The sequence below is a fragment of the Meleagris gallopavo genome, chromosome 3 (genome assembly GCF_905368555.1).
Source record: "Meleagris gallopavo chromosome 3, MGAL_WU_HG_1.1, whole genome shotgun sequence".
NCBI lineage: Eukaryota > Metazoa > Chordata > Aves > Galliformes > Phasianidae > Meleagris > Meleagris gallopavo.
The window spans coordinates 90728831-90750810 of record NC_139406.1 but is presented as its reverse complement, the minus strand read 5'-3'; the positions used below and the strand labels follow the sequence as shown (position 1 = coordinate 90750810).

The 21980-nt window shown below is 42.9% G+C and overlaps 1 long non-coding RNA gene across 1 annotated transcript; it reads right to left on the bottom strand.

Moving 5' to 3' along the window:
* Positions 1–1472: 1472 nt before the first annotated feature.
* LOC146544809 (uncharacterized) lies at positions 1473–20008 on the bottom strand. Its single transcript, XR_014882747.1, has 3 exons — positions 10203–20008; positions 8990–9061; positions 1473–8746 (listed from the first exon to the last, which is right to left on the bottom strand). It is a non-coding gene; the product is annotated as an uncharacterized LOC146544809 (long non-coding RNA).
* Between the last annotated feature and the right edge of the window lie 1972 nt (positions 20009–21980).

Here is a 21980-nt window from a genome sequence, read left to right as displayed (position 1 = left end):
TTGACAACATACAACCCAGGAGTACCAGCTTGTGACTTTCTGCCTTTCTGACATGTCTGTGGGAATTGTCTGTAGGAACAATTGCTCAGCAGGAAAGGCAAGCTTTGCAAAATCAAGTTTTACTATGAGAAGAAGCTGTAGTTTTATTCAAGTAATTATATTTTTTTGTGTGTGTGTTTGTTTGTTTGATTTGTTTTTTCTTCCCTGAAAGCTCAAATGAAGTTTCCAGGTTTGGGTTAGTTTAGTGCCAGACATCTGCTTTAACTTAGTGCCATGATACACTCCCCGCTTTAGACAGACAAGAAGCAGATGAAAGCATTGAGGAAATTGAGAAAAATTAAAATTTAGCCATTAAGTCTTAAGTATGGACTTCTGTTGCCTTTTGCTACCATAGATAAGAAATGACACTATGTTTTTCAGAGTGGCACTCAGCATGCCTAGCTATCTTCAAGACAACTGCCACCCAAATTTTGCTAACCCCATAGACTCAAATACTTCTTATAAAAGACAGGGGTCTGGCCTCCATTGCCAATCACTTTTCTTTTTTCCTCCATCCCTGCACTTAGCATCTTGCAGCTTGATGCTCTGAGTGTTTCTGAAGAGGAAATCAGGTTGGAAAATACTGAGGACCGAATTGTTGTATCCTTGAATCATTCAGATCAGCAATGCTGGGCTAGCACCATCAATATCAGCAGTGCTCTGATCAGCTGTAAAATCGCAGGCAAGTCTATTCATCCTGGAGCTGCTCAGAATCGGTTAGTTCATGGAAACTTACAGCAGGTGGCGGTGCCAGCCCATCTCCAGCTTCATTTCTTAAGAAAATGCAGAGGCAAGCTCCGTAGCATTCCTGAATTGTCAGGGTTTTTTTGTTGTTGATTTTTTTGTGTGCTAGTTTCTGATGCCTGGGCCATGCAAATGTCCCAGTGCGATGGTCCACTGCAAGGCAGACTTTCTTGGGTACTATATGCTCATTTATCCTAATATCCTGGGAGAAATGAGAGAAGAGGGGAGAAGAGTGGAAGGGAGGACCATTAATTTATCTGGGACAAGGAACACTTTATAGGTGAAAAGCAAAGCTGGATATAAGGACTCACAGTGTGGCACTAGAAGATGCCAGGAGCAAGATCAGGGCTCAGCAGCCAACAAAATACTGTCCTGCCTCTTAGCCTTGGTAGATCACAGAATCATAGGATCATTTGAGTTGGAATGGACCCTTAAAGGTCATATAATCTAACTTCCCTGCAATGATCAGGGACATCTACAGCTAGATCAGGGAGCTCAGAGTCCTGTCCAGCCTGACGATGAATGTCTCTATGGATGAGGCATCTCTCTGGGCAACCCGTGCCATTACCTCACTACCTTTATTGTAAAAAAAAAGCTTTTTCTTATACCCAATCTAAATATTCCTCAGCTTAATGGAAAATCTATGAAATCAGATTGCAAAGGTCTCTGGTCTCTGTTTTTTACCCCCATATGCTGTGGTACCAATCTTCTAGTGATGTAAAACAAATGTTGCCTTTGAGTCTTTTGGAGCTCCTATGAGCCCACCTCTGGGAATCCAGCTGCAGGCACCACAGTCTGCCTGCCACGAACATTTCCATCACCTTGATGTACATCCCCACTGAACCCAAAACCTGTCAGGGAGCTGCCTAGTAAACAGCAAACAGAGCTTGTTCCTGAACGGGAAGTGTATCTGATCAGAGAGGAGTCTGGCCTCCCTTCTACCCAAAGGTGAGGGATGGCTCTGGATGGAGGTGGCTGGGTTGAAGAAACCAGTATAGCCCCACTGGGACAAGTCTTTTGACACTTCCCACAGCAGTAATAGCCACCTGCTCTATAACCTAGTGGGTTAAAAGCTCTGCTTGCAGCCAGCAGAAATTTTAATCCCTCATTTGCCCCTGGAAGCAACAGCCTGATCTCAGGGGAATTCTGCATCAGAAAGAAAATATGTGCTAACACTAACATGTGCAAAGGTTTAGACCAGGCTGTGAAACAACCCTGATCACTCATTGTTTAGCAATTATGGAACCAAGCTATACAAATCAAAGCACACTGGGAATTCATCCACCTTTCTCTTCTGGAAAGCCTCAAGGAATTTAGGAGTGATGTGCTTAATGACTCTGCTGATCCCTCCAGCCAGCCTGGCTTTTTGCAGAAGGTATCAATCCTCTGCATGATGGAATGAGCATGATCTGATAGGGGGAGAGATGAGGAAAGGACCACAGAAGGCTGGATGCAGGTGGCTTGGAGATAAGTACTTGCCAAGGCCATGTCTGACTCTATGTTGAATAGGGCAGGTAATGAAATGGTTTCCTTGTTCTCAGAACTGCCAAATAAATTCTGACTGAAAAGAAAAGAAATTAAAAAAAAAAAAAAAAAGAAGCTGTGTTTTTCACATAAAATCAGAAAGAGTGGAGCAGATATAATTTGATGCTTGATGGTTGGACTAGGTGATCTTAGTGGGCTTTTCCAACCTTAAATACGCTATGATCCTATGATTCTTGTTGCTTGGACAGTCTGTAGGCAAGTCATTTATATCTCTCTGACAGTCTAAATCTCTGTTTCATTCTCATACAACACAGCCACACAACTTTCTATCACAACATTTATCCCCACTATCACAGTAGTCTACCTATCCTGCTCAAACGCTGTGCTGTGCATGTTGCTCAGAGCCTTACCTGGTCAAACTTTGAATATCCCTAAGGCTGGAGATTCTGCAGGCTGTCTGGAAATCTATCTCAGTTCTTAATCACTCTCAGGATAAATTTTTCCAAAATTTCTAGTTGGAAATTCTATTGATATTTGGGCCTGTTGCTTCTCATACCTTTGAGAAGAGCTTGACTATAGCTTTTTCTAAGTAAATCACCTTAGGCAGTGGAAGCAAGTGATTAGATCCTCCTTTCCTCTCATCTTCAAAGCGAACCCAGCTCCCTCAGCAGCTCCACACGTGGGCTCCAGCCCCACAAAAATCTTGTTGGCCTCTGTCCTGGAAGATCCCCAAACTTGACACAGTACCCCAGCAGCAGCCTCTCAAGCACAGAACAGAGGTGAATAATCAGTTCCCCTGACTTGCTGGCTACATCTTTGCTAATAGAGTCCAGTACGGGGTTAGTGCAAGGATGCATTGCTGGTTTATATCTATGTTGAACTGCTGCATTTTGCAAAAATCAGTGTTTACTGAAGCAGAGATTTGTAGTTCCTTCTGTTATGGGATTTCCGTAATAGCCATACTCAAATAAAATTGCATATCAACTCCCTTTCTCTCCAATTTTGACCACAAATTCACCGTGAGACCTCAGAAGCTCTTCTCAATCAGATTTTCATTGTAATTGTTATTTTCCAATGGAAAGACTCAGTTTCCAATAAAACAGGATTTATTGATGGTAAAACAAAATAGTCATCAGAAAGCATTCCAGTCTGTTCTAGACAAATTTACCTCAAAAGATACACAGAAGACTTTCCTTAAATTTGGGAAAGGATCTGAGTTTTCAGTCTGTACCCAGAAAACATCTTTCTCATGTAGAAACATGGCATGAAAGCTTTGTGTTTGATGATTTCATTATGTTTGTCTTTATTTGATTAAGAGAGTTAGAATTGCCTTCTGTAGTTTTGATGAAAAACATCTTCTGGATTCAAAAGCAATTTTATTGCAATCTCTAAATTCTTCAGAGCAATGAAAGGAGTTTGAATCCTTACTAAAGACTTCCTTCCTCCCAGTGCTTTTATTCATTGGATAAAGATAGGCTAAAACAAACAGAAACGACTGGTATAGACTCAAAAATTTCAGTGGTTAAAACACAATTTTCCCATCTGTGTTCCACATAACTTCCTTCCTTCTCAATCTCTCCAGTTCAGCCTAAACAGCCTCAGGTGGCAGACAAAGCCAGTCTTTGTCTTCAATAAATTTTTCAGAATTTTGGAAATAAAATATTATGACATGCATGGACGGTTCCTTGGATCACCACCCACATGCAGATCTGCTGTTCATCATGGTCTTGGACAGAGCTCCTGTCAGCAGTTATGTCTTGTGCAACTGTATTCCTACATCAAACTTTTGTGCTCTGAATTCCCTTGAAAGGTTGTCATTCCTTGCTTTCCTCAATAGCTCACATGCAGAATCATAAAATCATTAAGACTGGAAAGACACTAAGATCATCTAGTCCAACCATCAACCCATCAAGAAGAAACATCCCTCTTTGAAAAAGGTCTGATGGCTAGGAATAAACCAAAGCTGGCAGCCCATATTGCCTTTAGAGTTGTTCATAGTTCTTTCCTAAGAAGGACACTCATGAAGCTCAAAGATGTGAAGCCCTTTTGGGCATGAGTTTATGGCAAAATATCAATTTATTTTTGTATGGCAGACACCTGCTATTTAGTCCAAAATGGTCAGAAAGCTAAAAGGAAAGAGTTCAACTTGAGGCCACTTGAGCAATTACTGGCAAAAACACCTTTTTTGTTGAAGCTTTTTATGTGTTTAGTCCTCCGAAAAACAGATTGCCTGAGAAAAACACAAAAAGCATGTGAGAATCATTTGACTGTTGAAAGACAATAAATGAGAAAACAACATGCATTTCATTTGGCACATGTCCACTTTCAAATCGCAATGCAATGTGTGTAGAAACATTGCCATTTCAGAGGTGGAGATCTTTAAATTAGAGACCAGCAAGGACAAAGCATAGCATGCATGACAAAAAAAAAAAAAAAAAAAAAAAAAGGAATGATTTCTGATGGTTGACCATGCTAGAACCCAATATATACTCAAAGGAAAGTAAGGAAAAGGGGCTGATGTCAACAAAAGGAAAGATCTTTTCATCTACATGATGTGTGCAATAAACTCATGGGGTTTCTCACAGGGTGTCACGGAGGCCAACTGTATGAATGGGTTCACAAAGAATTTTTTCAAAACCCTGGAAAATTTCAATAGGACACCTCAGTTCAGCAGTCTGGCTTCAAGAATTTTGCTGTAAGCATCTGTGTTTCATTCAGGCAGCGTCCAAACATCTGCTCCACTGGAAAAAGCAGCAGATGCACAAAGATGCACTGACAGAGTTGTTTATTGCCCAGTGTGGCAAGGAAAGTCTGGGGGTTAATGAGATAATCTCTTATTTCACAGGATGTGGAGGGCAGATTTTCAGCTGCTGTAAATCAGTCTAGCTTCCTATGTTTCCACGAGGCCCTGGAGATTTATCCTTGCCAGTGACCTGGCCCCGTTTGTCTGTTTTAGACACAATAGGACAATAGTTTTCAGCATGCCCTCAAGAGCTCCCCTTGCATTCAAAGGCTCCTAGAAAAGCTCTTCAGATTTTCTGGGAGTGCACAGAGGAGTTTCCCCATGTCTCTTTGGCCTTTTAATCACAGGATCATTAAGGCTGGAAAAGACCACTAAGATCATCTAGTCCAACCACCAACCCATCCCCACCATACCCCTCCATGTAATACCTACCCTGTTCTTGAACGCCTCCAGGGACGGTGAATCCACATCCCTGGGCATCCTGTTACAATGCCTCACCACTCTTTCTAAGAAGAAATTTTTCCTGATATCCAGCCTGACTCCCATGGGACCCTCTCTGCAGTACTGTGTCCACGTGAGCAATGCAGATGTCCTGATGGATACGTTTCAGACACTTCAACAGTAGCCAGATATGGGGGTTAGTCAAGGAGTAAGCCAATGGACATCCCTCCAGTGCTGAGCCATTCCTATTGCTCTCTTCTCCCCTATTCATGAGTCTTTTCCTTTCCCTTCAGAATTACCTTCAGCAGCAGAACAGCTAGTTCAGGAGCTTTTCAGTACAGCATGGACTTTATTTAGCATAAACAATGCTCACTTCTTGGAATTCATCAGATATTTGACCTTTAAATAACTGGGGAAAGGTGTACAATATATCAGCTAAACTGTGATAATGCAAGCCAACAAAAAAAAAATGCAACCATTCTCTCTCCAGCAGAAAAAAAAATCACACATACTCAGCACAATAGGGGCAGCTATTTGGCAGCCCATAGCCTTTCCCATGTGACCACTCTTATCTGTTCCTAAAGGAACTGCCACCATCATATTACATTATAAAGTTCCTTTCCCTGTAGGTCGCTAAATAAACTGTTCTAATACCCATCAGATGGACTGATCCCAACTGCTCAGAAGATGGATGACTGTATCACAGATCAGTATCAGATCCTGACGTAACACTGAAGAGCTTTTCCTCCCCCAGTTCCCAGTCCTTACGATATCCTATTTCACAAGAGTAATTGTTAGCAATACCCAGCAAACAGCTCAGAGGCTGAAAATGTCATCTAGAGATGAGATCTGCTCCTGCTCCGAAGGATTTACACCAGCTGGCTGAGTAGGCAAATAGAGAAAAATGTTGCCTCCAGATTATATTGATGAGGCTGGACATTTTGTGGTTCCTGGGGTGGTGGCAGCCCATAGAGAACAGGTGATCTCAGCCTTTTGTCTGTTGGGTTGATTACAATGGACCCTCAACAGAGATGACATCCAAGATCTTTGAGATGAGGAGCCTGGGATTTACTGACCTCTGAAACCAAAATATCACATTGCTGCTAAAGGTTATACTTTTACCAAGCAGTAGCAGAGCAGTGTGAAGAGGATGCTATGAAAATGTTCTGTGCAGCTCTAGGTGTCAAGGCTGTATTTTTCCGTGTGATAATGCAGTTTACCTGTGTTCCAAGGTAAAACTGATCGTCTGGCCCTTGTCATGTGTTAAAAGCAAAAAGTCAATGAACCTGAACTGGAATTGTTAACTTCCCAGCAAGATTCGTGTTAGACTTCCTCCTTCAGTTAATCAGCTGCAGCCTATCCATCAGCGCCACAGGGGTCTGCCAGGGGTCTCTCATACAGAGGACAGCCAAAGGTCTGTCTCCATCAGTCTGCTGTCCCCGGCCAGAGCCAGAACTTACCTAGTAAAGTGAGTATGAATAGGGATGAACTGCAGTAAAGCTTCTCCAAAATATTCCTACTTCAGTCAGAAGGGCTGTATTTCCCACTGGTAAAACGCACTGTATTCTTCTTCCAGGGATTTGTTCTAGCATAGGAATCATTTTCTGCATTCATAAGATCTTATGTTATGGAGATCTTATTAGCTGTACGCTTGGTGAGTAAGGAGCTGCAGCCAGGACCACTACAAATATGAACCTCTTCATACTATTTCCATAAGCACAAGCCTCCCAACCCTTGATTTGGAAATTGCATTGGTGTTATGTACTTTTTTGTGCCGCCAAAAGCCACCAAACAAGTGTGCATGGAGTGGCTCATTCATGCACTGTCTCTCATTGTACGGAGCCCCAGAAATATCCTGGAGTAGCAGGTTATAATTCCTCATTCTGAGCAGATCTTCTTTCCTTATCTAATGTCCTCTGTATTTCTATGATTTTTTGCCAGCATCTAATGTGGATACTGTAAGTTGGGAAACATGGTGGATGCTCTCGTAAAGCTGGAAAGAGCATAGCAAGAGACTTGTGGTATTGACCACATCTGGGACCAAGACTGATGCACACTCAGTACTCATCATACTTATTTTGGCCTACATTTTGATATCCAGGAAGGTTTTACAGATGTCTCATCACAGAGGTCATTATGTATTGCTTGGGGCTGAGCCAGAGAGACCCCATTGGCACTGCAGGGTAATGCTGCTAGAGGATGCTCTAAAGTACCACAGCTACATGAAATATAGTAGTAAATGTCTACCACAAGTCCATAGTCCACCCTCTTTCGAATTCCAGCTTTTCTTCTCTCCAGACTAGAGAACTCAGGAGTTGGACTCAATCCGTATAGGTACCTACCAACTCAGGATATTCTATGATTCCATGAATCTCACCCCACCTGGCCACACACACCAGCCTACAGAGCCCAAACACAGATATTAATGGCACACACACTGTAAAAACTACTCATCCTACCCACCTGTATACTCATGCAGCCCAGCAGCTAGATGAGACTATTCCATGAGCACTAGTAACAGAGATATATTTGGGAGCTAAACATCCTGTAGTTCAGAAGGGACTGCCAAAAGAAAAAAATCCTCCTTTGATTCAAATTCTACAGGCTTTTAGCAGCTGGAGACATCCCAGGGTCTTGCTGCTGTTTATTCCCTCCTTACTTCCCCCTGAGATAGATGCATCTCTGAGTAGTACAGGCCAGGGATCACCACTCCTTGTTCCCAGTGCAAACTCTGAAGTCCACTGTTTTGTGATCACAGGGGCTTTCACTCCCATTTTGATTCCTCTGACAGAACCTAATTTCTAATGCATGCTCCTGAATCCTCATCAATCCGTAGACGTAGACTGCACTGGATCAAGCCAGTGGGGATTACTCAGGTTCCCTGGTACTTAATTCTGCCTTAACATTCTCTTCATGACCTGCTTTTGCCCCTGAGGTTGCCCAGGAAAGTGGTGCAGTCACCACCCCTGGTAGATGGGAATGGTTTAGTAGGCATAGTGGTGATGGGTTGACAGTTGGACTAGATGATCTTCACGGTCTTAATGATTTCATGATTCTGTCTCTTGGGTCCTACTGCAACCCAGATCACCTTTCCAAACACAAACCCCTGCAGCAACCCCTTTTCTGCATCACTAAAGAGGGAAAGCCCTCCCTTGCAGACATAGCCACGACTTTTCCAGATCTGCTGACAAACCTGGGAGGCTCCAAGCAAATCTTCTCATCCTCCTGCACTTCAGCAACCATCAGGATTCAACTCCTGTCCCATATCAGCCACCAGCATGGGCGTCAGCTCCCCTGAAGGAAATGCATACAAGGTGCTGAGGGATATTATTGCACTGACAGCTGGATTTACACTTTCTCCATCTGGACCAGACGTCACTTTTCACAGCTTATTGCTCTGCTTTGTGTCCAGAACTGCTTCCACCTCCCTCTCCTCCCTTTATGTATAGATATTTTATTGCAAACACTCTGGCTTTTTACAACCGGATTTTTCACGCTCTAGCCCACTTCCCCCATCCATTCTGTTGTCACTTTTACCGTTAGCTGCTCCTGGATAAAAATAACAAGAAGGGCTAGGTTTTGTGAGATGGTCTTCATGCTTATGGGAACCTACAGAGAACAAGGAGAAAATGATATTAAATAACAAGGCTACCTGTCAGGAGGAGCAGCTAATAATAACAATACACTGGGTGAAGAGACTGGTGTGTTGTAACTTACTATTTAATTGAAATGCTGCTCCACTCTTATTCAAGATCCTATCTTAGGCAGAGAGCAACTGGGTGTTCATCACAAAGTAGATGCTATTTTAATTCCCAATCCAAATAACCCTAATTCCACACATTAAGCAAATAATGCTGGCTTTCATCCATCACTGAATATCTAGAAAGGCATTCTTGTTTACAGATGTTCATGAAACCCACAGGAGATCAGCCAAGAAGATCTGATTGAGCTAATCAAGGTAATGGACTAAGATAATCGAGGTAATGGCCTCAAGTTGTGCCAGGGTAGGTTCTGGTTGGATGTTAGGAAATATTTCTTCTCAGAAAGAGTGGTGAGGATGCCCAGGGCAGTGATGGAATCACTGTTTCTGGAGATTTTCATGAAACAGGTAGATTATGGCACTTAGGGACATGATTTAGTGGGCATGGTGACGGTGGGTCAAAAGGTGGACTAGATGATTTTAAAGGTCCCTTCCAACCTTAATGATTCAATGATTCTATGATTCTGCTTTTATTCTGAGCCCATCAGTCATTGCCTCTACACCAGCACTTCTGGCTGTGCAGATCACTACTTCCGTAATCACACTGGAACATCATCTCTCATACGGTAAACTGTTAGCACAGCTCTTTACATGACTTTGGCCAGGGACAACTAAAACCCTCCTAAATGACTTCCCAGCATAAAAATTAGAAGTTATTATCACGCTTTCCCCACCAGGCAACTTGCATGCAGACACCTCATTTTGGACGTAAGGAGAGTTTATTAGTACTGATGCATCTAGATCATTACCGTTAAGCTCAAATAGTAAGAAATTCATTGTCACTGGTGAATTTACTGTTATAGGTGGCCAGTGTCAATGAGCTGTTACTGCAGCTGGTCCCCTTCTGGACTGAACATTACTCATATTGTACGGCATTGTAGGACTGTTCCTTATGGGACAAGAAGTCAGTTTTACAGCCAAGAACCTTGCTAATGTTCTTGTTTACTTACAGAAAAGCCACTATAACTTATCCTTCACAGCAGTTCCCACCTGCAGATCTGCTTTCTGCTGGCCTCTCTCCGAGAAAGCCCCATCTCCCTGCTTGTCCTCCTTGCTCAAAGCTGCTCTCCTGGTTTCTCTTTCAGTAGATTGCCATTTTCTGATAAAAAGGAAGAGAACTGTATAAAATGACTTGGGTATTGCTGCTTCAGTAACACCATGAGCAAAATCCATTTCATTTCATTGCAGGCACCCAACAGGTAGACATTAAATCTGGGCCCATCATTTAAGCTCCTTCTCTTGATTGTATCTAAACAGATCATCTCATGCATATTATAGCTGAGACTGAAAAAAAAATCCTATGAATATGGAAGGTTCTCTTTAAAAACCTTGAATATTGACCAGATAACATGGGCTATGGTAAGTTAAGGCTTTTTTGGCGCAGAATTCACTTCCTTGCAGAGAAAGAAAGACTTAATTTAGGTATTACAATTTTTTTCTTGAAAACAATGCTTAGAAATAACTGTTCAGCATTTGTCACAAGCATGAACTGTAGCAGTTCATGAACACATGAATGATGCAGATGATGCAGCAGTTCAGCTCCATGTATAAGACTTTCATTTATATTTCACATTAATCAAAGATAGTAAAGTTGAATATGTTTTTTTCTTTCACATGGATTACACTGAGAGCAATCAAAGGCAGAATGACACAGGTGTGACTAATTGGCAGGAAAGCATGGCTTCCAAGTTGACAGGAAAAGATTTTCATGTCCAAATTGGATTCAAATCAGTATACGTGTATTTTTTAGTTTCCTCAAAAGTGGAATATTTCCAAACATGGTGCACAGCCAATGGAACTGGCATTTTACCAGCTCCACAACTAGCAGCAGCATAACAGACATTGATACCAGTTGAACACGCTGCCGCAGGCAGCACCCATGTTCCCTTGTTCATGGGGTTAATCACTGTGTGAACTCACCCAGGGCTTGAAAAATGGCAGGTTCAAGAGTTCCTGGCCCGTAATCCTGGCCAGGTTTCACTGAAGTTTAACTTGTACTCAGTTAAACCACTTTAAGCCCACGTTTATTTCAAAGAATGTCATGTTTGCTGAAATAGCACTTTCCCATGGCCCTTATATTTTAGAAAAAAAGGACAATAATCTGAATAATTCCAATTGCAACAGTTGGTCTTTCATGTGCTTATCCTTGATTTTACATGGGCAACTGTGCAACCTTCCTACCCAAGCGAAGGTCAAGTGCACATTATATATCCTCGCATACAATAAAAGTATCTCATGTCAGGGACAGCCTGGAAACAGGAGGTAAAAACACGGATTTAAAATATTTTCAACCCAGTTGGTTCAGCTTCATCTTTCACCTTCAAGGTTCAAAGAACATCAGCAGTTCTCAGGTAAACAAAATAAAGCATTACTGGCACTGGGAATTCACTTTAGGTTTAAGTATAAACAAATCCAGGTATGTTGATGTAAAGAAATGTGAAGGTAAGATAATCCAAAATATTTACTCTGCTCTGTAGGAAGCCCACACAAAACCAATTTTGTTATGAGACGTGCTCTAGTTCTGTTCTCCATTTTTCAGCCATCAATTAGATGGAGCTACCAAGGCCGCATCTGATCTTTTTGCTTTTCTCCTTCATGGTATGTTTTGGACAAAATTAACAAACAAATGTCAAGAGCTTTTTAAAAAGTGTCCTTGCAAATGTATATGGAGGCAGTGGAATTTTCTTGCAATAACAGTCCTATGGCTGGAGTTGTTTAAATGTAGACAAGGCACTTGAGAATGAAGCAGAGAGAGTCCCGTTCTGCTCCTGCTGGGGCATGTGGACAGGATGACCTAACAAGCCTTTCCCATCTGTCACCCCTATGGTTCTCTGAGAAATCGAATCCCAGGAGACCCAGGGCCTGATCCTGAGAGGTGAACCCAGAGGACTAGACTTCACCCTACTTAGACTTAACTATAAATAAGCTTGTGTCAGACCCTGTTCCTGGCATTTGCCTTTTTCTCAGTCCTTTCAGTCAGCCCCTCTTGGCATTTAACAATGTGATTTTTCCAGTGAAATATGGATTGCTTTCACTTCCACGTTTTTTCCCAGCTGTCTGACTCCGAAATGTGAGCTGACTTGGTTAAATCTGAGGTGTCAACACTAGAGAGATGGGCAAAGATTAAAAAAAATAATAATAAATCCCACTTCAAATTATGCAAATATTTGTGCAAAGGAAAAAATGAATCTGCCTCTGCCATGCCTACCCTCCTGCTGAGTTTATAGTAAGGATGCCAACAGATGAAGTTTCTGGCAAGAAACCTGGGGTAAAGAGAACGCATTAAGAGAATTCTTAAAAATATTTCAGGAGGGTTAATTTTAATTGCACAATTCATCTTCTAAATGTCATTAATCTCATCAAAGATCAAAGACATTGCTGGGTAATCTGTGTATCCTACAACAAGTTAACCAGACATGAAACTGTCGCTAACAGAAATATTTACTACAACCAGATGAAAAATAATATCCAATGATTTCTACAATCAAAAAAACCTTCATGCCACAGGGGAGAAATTGAAAACAGAAGAGGAGACTAGAATCCTGAAATGTGTTGTGTAACTGAATTACGTTCTCAGTCTTCCTTTCAGTTTTTTCATATGTGTCTTCCAGTTTGGGGAAAGTGTTTGGCAATAGCATAGAGCTAGCAACAATTGTGTGTGGGCAACTATTCGTTTGAATGGAATCAGCCATTTTCCATCAAACTTGGAGTTTACAGAGAACTTCCAATTTTTCACATAATTATTTTTAGCCAGAAAAATGCCCTTGAAGAGATGCTTCAGTCAATATAATAGAAGTTAGTAATTAAGTCTAAAGAGACTTGCTGATAATTTGGAAATTATTTGCATTCAGATTTCAAACACGGACAAAACTGGAACTCATGGTCACTGTCCATAGAAGAGGTGACAGATGGACACAGCAAACATCTGCACAGAAGGGGCAGTTGAACTATGTGTGGATGACAATATGACCAAATTGAATGAAGAGAAGGCAGACCTCATGTCCTGGCAGATTATAAAGATCTGGAGACATTTCTGGTTCTCTGTGACCTTCTCAGCATGGATTGATTGGTGTCCATCTTGAACGGCCCACTTTATACAATCAAAGAGAAGACAACAAAGATGTCCTCCATGTCCTGTGTACAGTATCCTCCATTCAAGAACTGTGTCTAGAAGGCTGAGTTGTTCTTGATGGAAAATATTACCAGGTTCACAGTCAATTCTCTCAGTACTTTATGACTGGACTGTGCCCTGGGCTTCCAAACAGCCTGAATCAGTTTTAAGAGCTGGCAATTCATTACAGAGATAATTTGTGGAAAAGAAGGGAAAAAAAAAAAAAGAGAGAAAAAAAAAGAGAGAGATAAATAATCAGCAATATTGAGAAACACGTTTGTGGAAAAGCTGAGACCACGCTGGGGAATGAAAACAGCATGGTCTCCTAGTGACCTGGTGAGTAGGCACAGCAACACTAGTCATTGAGCTCAGGGATGACTGGAGCAGGCTGCAGAAAGATCCCACTAGCACAGACTTCGAAGCAGGCTATCACAGGGAAAATACAGTGCTACCCAGCACCACCTAACTAAGATGTGGTGGACCTGATGTCCACAATGGCAATGACACAAGTCATGTTGAAGTCCATTCCATGCAATGTCCTTCACAAAGGTACCAATTCCAAGAGGTAGAAACTAATATCTTAACTAAGCCATGAGAGAAGCAGATGAACAAGCAGCAAGAGTAGAAGGAATTAGGGCTACTTGTGCTTTCTGGATTCATTCTTCTGCACCCATTTATCTTGCCATGAATGGAGACCATTCCTCTTCAAAGGAAAACCGTGCTCCTACCTCAGCAAGTGGCAAAATGCCCAGCAATTTCAATGACGGCAGAACAAAGCATTGTGAGAAAAGGGCAAAGAAGGGGAGCAAATCCACTGTTTCCATAAATGTGCTGGCATGCTGGCTTTCTATCTGCAGAGGCTTTGCATGAGCTCACCTCATCCCCATCGCCACAAGCCGGCATCTGGGTGGTCAGGGCAGCGTTCAGTGCATGATGAATGTATATCAATAAGCCTCTGAGCATCAGAGCTCTGCTGTGCTCACAGGGGAGGTCCCCTGTGCTAAGATCTCCCATGTTAGGTAGTGCTCAGGAGATGTGCACAGACTGTGCCAACCCAATGCCAGAACCAGGAGACAAATGAGGGAATTCAGGCATGGAGTTGGGAGTTTCCCAGCATTGCTGTGCAGCATCATCTTTCAAGGTTTGCTCATTCTCTATTGATCTCAGAGCCTGTGCATGCTGCTCTCTTGTAAGACAGCATTACAACATGCTGCTGACAACATACAAAGAAAAGTGAGTGCTGGAGGTGTGGGATTTGCATATTAGTTCAACACACCACTTTGCTCTGATGCCCAGTTGACTACGTGAGGGAAGAGCCCAGGCTCCAAGGTAAGCCTTCCAAGAAAGGATGCTGGAGTCTCCAGCTCTGGACAGTTTGCTTGATGAAACGTCCTGAATTGTATTAATCACTGATGAGGCTGCGTCTTGAGTACACTTCTTAGTTTTGGGCCACTTGCTTCAAGAAAGACACTGAAACCCTGGAGTGTGTCCAAGGAAGGGCAATGAAGCTGTGAAAGGTCTGGGGCACAAATCTTATGAGAAGCAGCTGAGGGAACTGGGATTGTGTAGTCTGGAGAAGGCTCAGGGGAGATCTTATCAGTGGAGGTAGAGGTTGGCCTCTTCTCCCAGGTAACAATGATAGGGCGAGAGGTAATGGCCTCAAGTTGTGCCAAGGGATGTTAGGAAAGATTTCTTTTCAGAATGAGTGATAATGCATTGGACTCACCATCCCTGCAGGTGATCAAGAAAGGAGTAGATATGGCACTGGGGAACATGGTTTAGTGGCCATTGTGGGGGTGGATCAACAATTGAACCAGATGATCTTAAAGGTCTTTTCCAACATCAGTGATTCTATGGTTCCACAAAAATCCTGATCTGCTCAGCAGCCTTCACACTAATCAGCAGAGAAATGTGGCAAGAACCAAGCAGACATGCATTGGCTCTACTTTGGCAGCAGTTTATCAGCCCAGCTTGACCTGCTGTCTTGTTAGCACCACATGATACTGCACTGTATGGGAGGGTGTGGTCTGTAAATCTCAGCTGACACATAACGATAATTACTCTTCACTTTCCTTCCTCCTCAGCTAAGCACGTATTTAGCCTCGTGGCACTGAAATGGTTTCCCATCCTGTGTAGTTGCAAACCTGGAAATCATACAGAAAAAAAATAGCACACAATAGTCTCCAGTAGACTTGGAGATATAACTGTGTTCTTGGTGACGTATGAATCTTTTTTCTTTATTTTCCCCTGGCGTTTGACAGCCTTTGAGGGGAAAGAGGAAGAAATATTTTTTTAAATGGAAAGTGCAAGACAGGTGCAACACGAGTTCTTGTTTTACTGAGCTGTAGCTGTCAGAAGTTGTAGGGTATTGAATTCTCTGGCATTTCTCTCCAGCTCTCTTGTATAAATAAAATAAGTCTGAACCATCAAGCAAAGGCTTTGTGTCCTAGGGAACTTTGCGTTTCTTTAGAGTATTCTTCACAGGGAAGGAATGCAGCTCCAGAGCTGGACAATTTGCTTGATACCATACTTCTGGTTGACGTGACTGTGGATAAACAAAGTAACTCTGGAGCCAATAGTGAAAAAAGGGCAAATTCTTCTTTGAACAGTTGCACCACTAACTCATCTGCTCTGAGGCCTCCTGCCCAACTCCTGTCCAGCTTACCAGTGGGCTCTTTGGGAAGTAGAAAAGACCCTGAAAAGGCCACAGAGACCTAGCTCATCACCAACACTGTCACAAGACTCCCACTCCATTGTTCTCAACAGGGCAGAAAACTCGCAAGACAATTTTACTTTAGGCCAGCTCTTGTCATCCCCCACCATGCAAAGTGACAAATCTATATGATGTGGATGTGGGACCAGAAGTGGAGGCTAAGAATAGTAACGCTATACTGAATAATGAACGAATTTTGTTGTGTTTTCTTATGGATTTGTCTGAGAGGAATGAAAAAGGATTAAATAGTTTGTGTTCCATCACAATTCCATCCATTCTCCTGATTGAGCGGCCTAAAATGTAGTACAGACTGAGATTTCTAGATTAAAACATAGAAAGTTAGCTGCTCCCATGTAAGTTTAACATCTCAGTGTATTAACAACTCAGTGTATTAATTTGATATCAACACATCCCCTTCACAAATAAACGTTCAGACATGTTCTTTCTGTATGTGTCTTCTTGGCATTTGGGAGCCGTTTTTTAACTAATTCCTAAACGGCCTTACTTGCAATGGTGGAAGTCCATGCCCTGATTGTCATGTTTGTTACAGGTTTCTTGGTCCTAGAAGGCTACATTTGAATGTTAGCCCCACATCTATGCTCAAAAAGAATGATATCAAGAGAGGAATGAGTGGCCAGGCTGCCTACCTGCATCTGAACCCATGGTCAGCATATCCTCAGTGCTATTGCATCTACATTTGATGTAGATGTCTCTACAGTGTGTCAGTTCCTTCAACATGAAGGATGAGATGAAAACAAAAGATAATCGCATCCTTTTTTTCCACTCAAATAAAGCTTTCCTCGACTCCATCCAAAATGCTTTTGTTCCCCAAGCTGTGTGCACATCAGTGTCTGGACATATCAGACGTCCCATGGGAATAGCAGGAGAACAAGCTGGGTGAGTCAGCATCCTGCCTTCACAAGTGGACGCCCAAGTAAGAACATAGGCTTAGGAAAAATACGTAACAATATTTCCTTAAAATGCTTCTCAGCATTCAACAGCCTGTGGGCTGGGAATTTCCCAGGTAAGAAGAGGGATTTATGCATGTGAAATTTTCTTACAGCTTTTTCCAATTTGTTTATGAGCCTTCGGGTCTACAACATCCTGCAGCCAGGATCTCCACGGTTTTATGATGATATGTGAACAACCACCTCCTTTTCCTTGTTTTCCTCTTGTCCTTCGAATTCTTCTGATGTCTCCCAGTTCTTACATGGAAGAGTTTGTGAAGTTTCATCCCCGTTCTCCTTCTCTGTGCTACTTGGGAGTAATATTGTCATATTCCCCCTCATTCTTTGCTTTCCAGCCTAAGAAGTCCTAAAATTTGGCAGCACTGGCACTTCTTGTGCCATCCCTGGAGGTGTTCAAGGCCAGGTTGGATGGGACCCCGGGCAGCCTGATCTAGTGGGTGGCAACCCTGCCTATGGCAGGGAGGTTGGAACTAAATGATCTCTAAGTTCCCCTCCAACAAAAGCCATTCTGTGATTCTATGATTCTTTCCAGAGAAGGTCAGCAGAGGGAGCTGATGGTCCAAGCCCTTTCAGCAGCTCGTGTCTCTGCACGTTTCAGCTTCTAACAGTCTAAATATAAAACAATGCCCATTGTTTCTCCCAGCTGCGTGTCTGCAAGATTCAAGAGAACACGATCAAATATCCAATTAAGGCAATGCACTCAAAAGGAAGACTAATAGTACTTAGGAGAATGCTTTATGTTGAACAAAGGCGAATTTCAGGGCTTGTCATAAAAACAAGAGAATGAGATAGGCAAGACCAAAAATCCTGGTTCAGAATGACCCTTCAATCACTGCATGTTTTGGAGAAGTTTGGATTAAAACTGAAAAATCAAAGAATGAAACTGCAGACAGGGATGCAATAGAGTTGAACATGGGGATGTAATAGGGTTGGGAACAAGGGTGCAGTGGGGTTGAGGAAGGGGATATCATGGAGTTGTAGATGGGGATGCCATGGGGTTAGGCACAAGGATGCTATGGGATTGGGGTGGGATGCAATGAGGTTGAGAACAAGGATGGAATGTCTTGCCTTGAATATCAGATTGTGAGAACCTGCAGGAAGACAGCTTGTCTTTTGATTGAAACTGCTTTTAATTCTTGGAGAGGTTATCTGAGCTGGGAATATTCCTTGCATTGGTGGTTAGAGAAAACTCCAGCTAACATGACCTGGACTTTACAACATTTTAGCCTTGCCACATATTCAGCTAAGAAAAAAAATTAATCTAAAATTACCTCCGTTTCTCGTGTATTCTCCAGATTCTAGGGCATGTTTTCCCTACAGTTTTTCTTCACTATGAGCAAACTTTGTCTTAGGGTGGACATCACCTGGAGTACAGCGTCCACATGTGGACCCCTCAGTACAGGAGAGACATGGACCTGTTGGAGCACATCCAGAGGAGGGCAACAAAAATGGTCCAAGAAATGGAACATCTCCCCTCCGAGAACAGGCTGAGAGAGCCAGGGCTGTTCATCCTGGAGAAGGAAGGCTCCAGGGAGATCAGAGAGTGATCTTTCAGTATGTAAGGGGGGCTATAATAAAGGAGGGGACAGACTCTTTAGCAAGAGCTGTTCTGATAGGACAAGGGCAAACGGTTTCAACATAAAAGAGGGCAAATTTAGACTGGATATAAGGGAAAATATAGTGATGCAATGGAATAGGTTATCTATAGAAGTGGTGGAGACATTCAAAGTCAGTCTGGACCAGGCTCTCAGCAACCTGATCTAACTGTAGGTGTTTCTATTCATTGCAGGAAAGTTGGACTACCTGGTCTTCAGGGTATCCTTCCAACTCAAACAATTATATAATTCTATGAGTCTACAACTCAGCATCTGGTGGAGATTGCCCCATGAAATGAGATTTTCGTAGGGTCTACCATGAGATTCAGAGCACAGAAAGCATTGACTGCAAGTCCTGAGCTCCTCCCGTGTCCCCAGGCTGAGCCTTGGGCTCTGCAGGAAGCAGAGCGCAGGAGGAGACCCAAGGCCTGACAGCTTCCAGTCCTCCGGAAACTTCAGGGAAATGAAAAAAAAAGTCTGCTTTGGGTCTGCTTTGGAGCCAAACCAGCTCATAAAGAAAAAGAAGAAATAAAAAAAAAAAAAAAAAGAAATAAAAAATCCTTGATGACATTTCCTGCTAACCGGAAAGCCTGCTTTCTTTTCCAGCAAACTCTCACTCCCCCATCACCTCTGATTCTGGCATTCCCTAAGATGCACGTGCTTTGCCTGGGTTTTATTTAATCCTCAACACTGAGGAGCCTCGCTTCTTGTTTCTGGCAGCTGGATTCCACCACTGGGTAATTCTGTGGCTAAACTGTTTAAATAATGTTAATGGCTTTACAAATTCACTTTCAAAACAGCCTGAAGTGTAAAGCCAGCACAGCTGAAGCAGCATGCTGGAGCTTAGGCATGTTTAGATAAGAGTGGGTGCAGTGTAAGCTGTCAGAGTGCTCCATGCAAACTATTCACAAGCCAAGAACTAGGGACTTCTGCCTATTAGACACATCTCCTGCACTGTGTAGGTGCTTACTGCAGCAGGGCAGGGTTTGATAGCCAGAACAACTTGGAGGCTTTGGAGTTTTGTGGTTTTGTTTTTCTTGGCAGCATGCTCCCACTCTGTGACAGGTGCCACTGATATAGCATCTCCATTGGTATTTTCTTCAGGTTTTTGAAACAGCAGTAAGTAGGAAAAGGAAAAGGAAAAGGAAAAGGAAAAGGAAAAGGAAAAGGAAAAGGAAAAGAAAAAAGGAAAGGAAAAGGGGAAAGGGGAAAAGGGGAAAGGGGAAAGGGGAAAGGGGAAGAGGAAGGAGGAGGGGAAGGGGAAGGGGGAGGGAGAGGGGAAGGGGGAGGGAGAGGAAGAGAGGGAGGGGGAGGGCAAGGGGAAGGAAATGGAGAGGGAGAAGGAGAGGGAGAGGGAGAGGAGAGGGACAGGGAGAGGGACAGGGAGAGCGAGAAGGAGAAGGAAAAGGGAGAGGAGAGGAGAGGAGAGGAGAGAGGGAGAGGGAGAGGAATAGAAAAGGAAAAGGAAAAGGAAAAGGAAAAGGAAAAGGAAAAGGAAAAGGAAAAGGAAAAGGAAAAGGAAAAGGAAAAGGAAAAGAAGAAAAAGAAAAAGAAAAGAAAAGGAAAAAGAAAAAGAAAAAAAAAGGGAAAGGAAATGAAAATATGAGACTTCACAAAGTATACTGATTGTATGGTAAAGCTTCAGGGTTTTATCATGGGGTAAATATGTGTTCCTTTATTTGAAACAAAAATGGCAGCTGTCTGGAGCCATGCCATACCCTTAGCTTTTATCCGGGATCTGCTCCAGCTAAAGATGAGGTTGAGAAATGCTGCTGGAGGGCAAGACTTGGCTACCCCAAATCTGCATTTCCACACCCAGACCCTTTCTGGATTGAACAGAGAAAGCTATCAGAGAGCATCAGAGCTCTCTGTGCATAACTGTATTTGCGCATCTACGACTCTCTGGTGCCTGCATAGGCTTTATGTCCACCATGCAAGTCATGCTGTCATCGTGGTAGTCATAACAGTATAGCTCGGGATTATCTGTGCCTCTCAGCAGCCCAGATTTCACAAGGGTCACACTGCTTTCACGTAATTGCAGTTGTGCTCAATAATCTCCCTTGGACAAATTAAAATAGGGTCAGGAGATGCTTGTGCTTTGATTTACATCAGGATAAATCAACTGTTCTGCCCCAGTGGTTGTCTGTGTACCAGTGAAGGAAAAGTGAGATAAGGTCAGTACAGACCCACAGAGATTTAATGTGTGTCAGCATAGAACAACTCAGCATTACGTGTTTAGGAAACCAAACAAATTCAAAAGAAAAATTAAGTGCGTATTTCAGCAGTGTGGATGATAAACCACTGAAACAAGCCAGTACGGGAAGGGGTGGATTCAGTACTTTGTAATGCCTTCAAATCAAATGGTTCCTTCCAAAATTGTTTTGGGCAATTTAGTGAGCAGTGATGTAAAACCTTGAGGCTGCTGAAGCCAGAAAGCCTGCCAGTGAGTTTGAAGTTTACAGTTTGGTTTTAGCCTTGATGAATGAGAAGGATCAAACAGGAAACAGGGTTTGGAAAGGGACAATTTTTGGTCAACACAGAAGGAAAACCAGTCATATGATATAGTGGTGTTTGTGGGGATTGCATAGTAGATGTTGGCCAATGAAGGATTTCAGGCCATGAGGTCAGGGCTGGATGAAATGGGATCTCAAAGATGATGTGCGTATAAAGGACAGGAAGGAAACAGAACGCATCCATTCCTAGTGCTGTTCCACATGGTAGTTCGTGCCTGGCCCAGCACTGACCTGGGACATGTCTAGCCCATGGTGATGGACCTACAACAACATGTTGCCTGAGGTGGACCTAGCCCGTAACCCCCAGATGTCATGGGAAATCATCTTCAAGGTATGAACCAGTCAGTTTATCCAGCTTCTCCAGTCTAAACACATAGCCCTGCCTTCCCAAAGACAAGTGCCTCTTTTTCACAATTAGACAGTGGGCACAGGTATGCTATAGCAACCCTAGAACCTCAGCTTCAAGTGCTATATCATCCATTACCATGGACAACCTAAGTCACAAATATCATCAGTGTTGACAAATAGTTTCCTCCAGGCTAGACAGAAGGACTCTTCACAGCTTCCCACAGGAGAAAGTTGAGGATGCCCTAACCACAAAGCATTAGACCTCACATTCCAGAGCATCATAATAGGATTATGGGATCACTCTGGCTGGAAAGGACCTCAAAGCAGGCTCAGCTATGGGTATCAACACAGATTGCTAAGGGCTGATTCCAGTTTTCTCTCCCAGGATGGAGACTGGACAATAAGGAGTGCTAGAGTCACACTGTCCAAAGCATGAGATGAATGATGGAGCAGGATTATGATTTCTGCCAGATGCAGCCTGCCAGCCTTCCTTCAGCTTCCTTCAGGAGCCATAGATCCC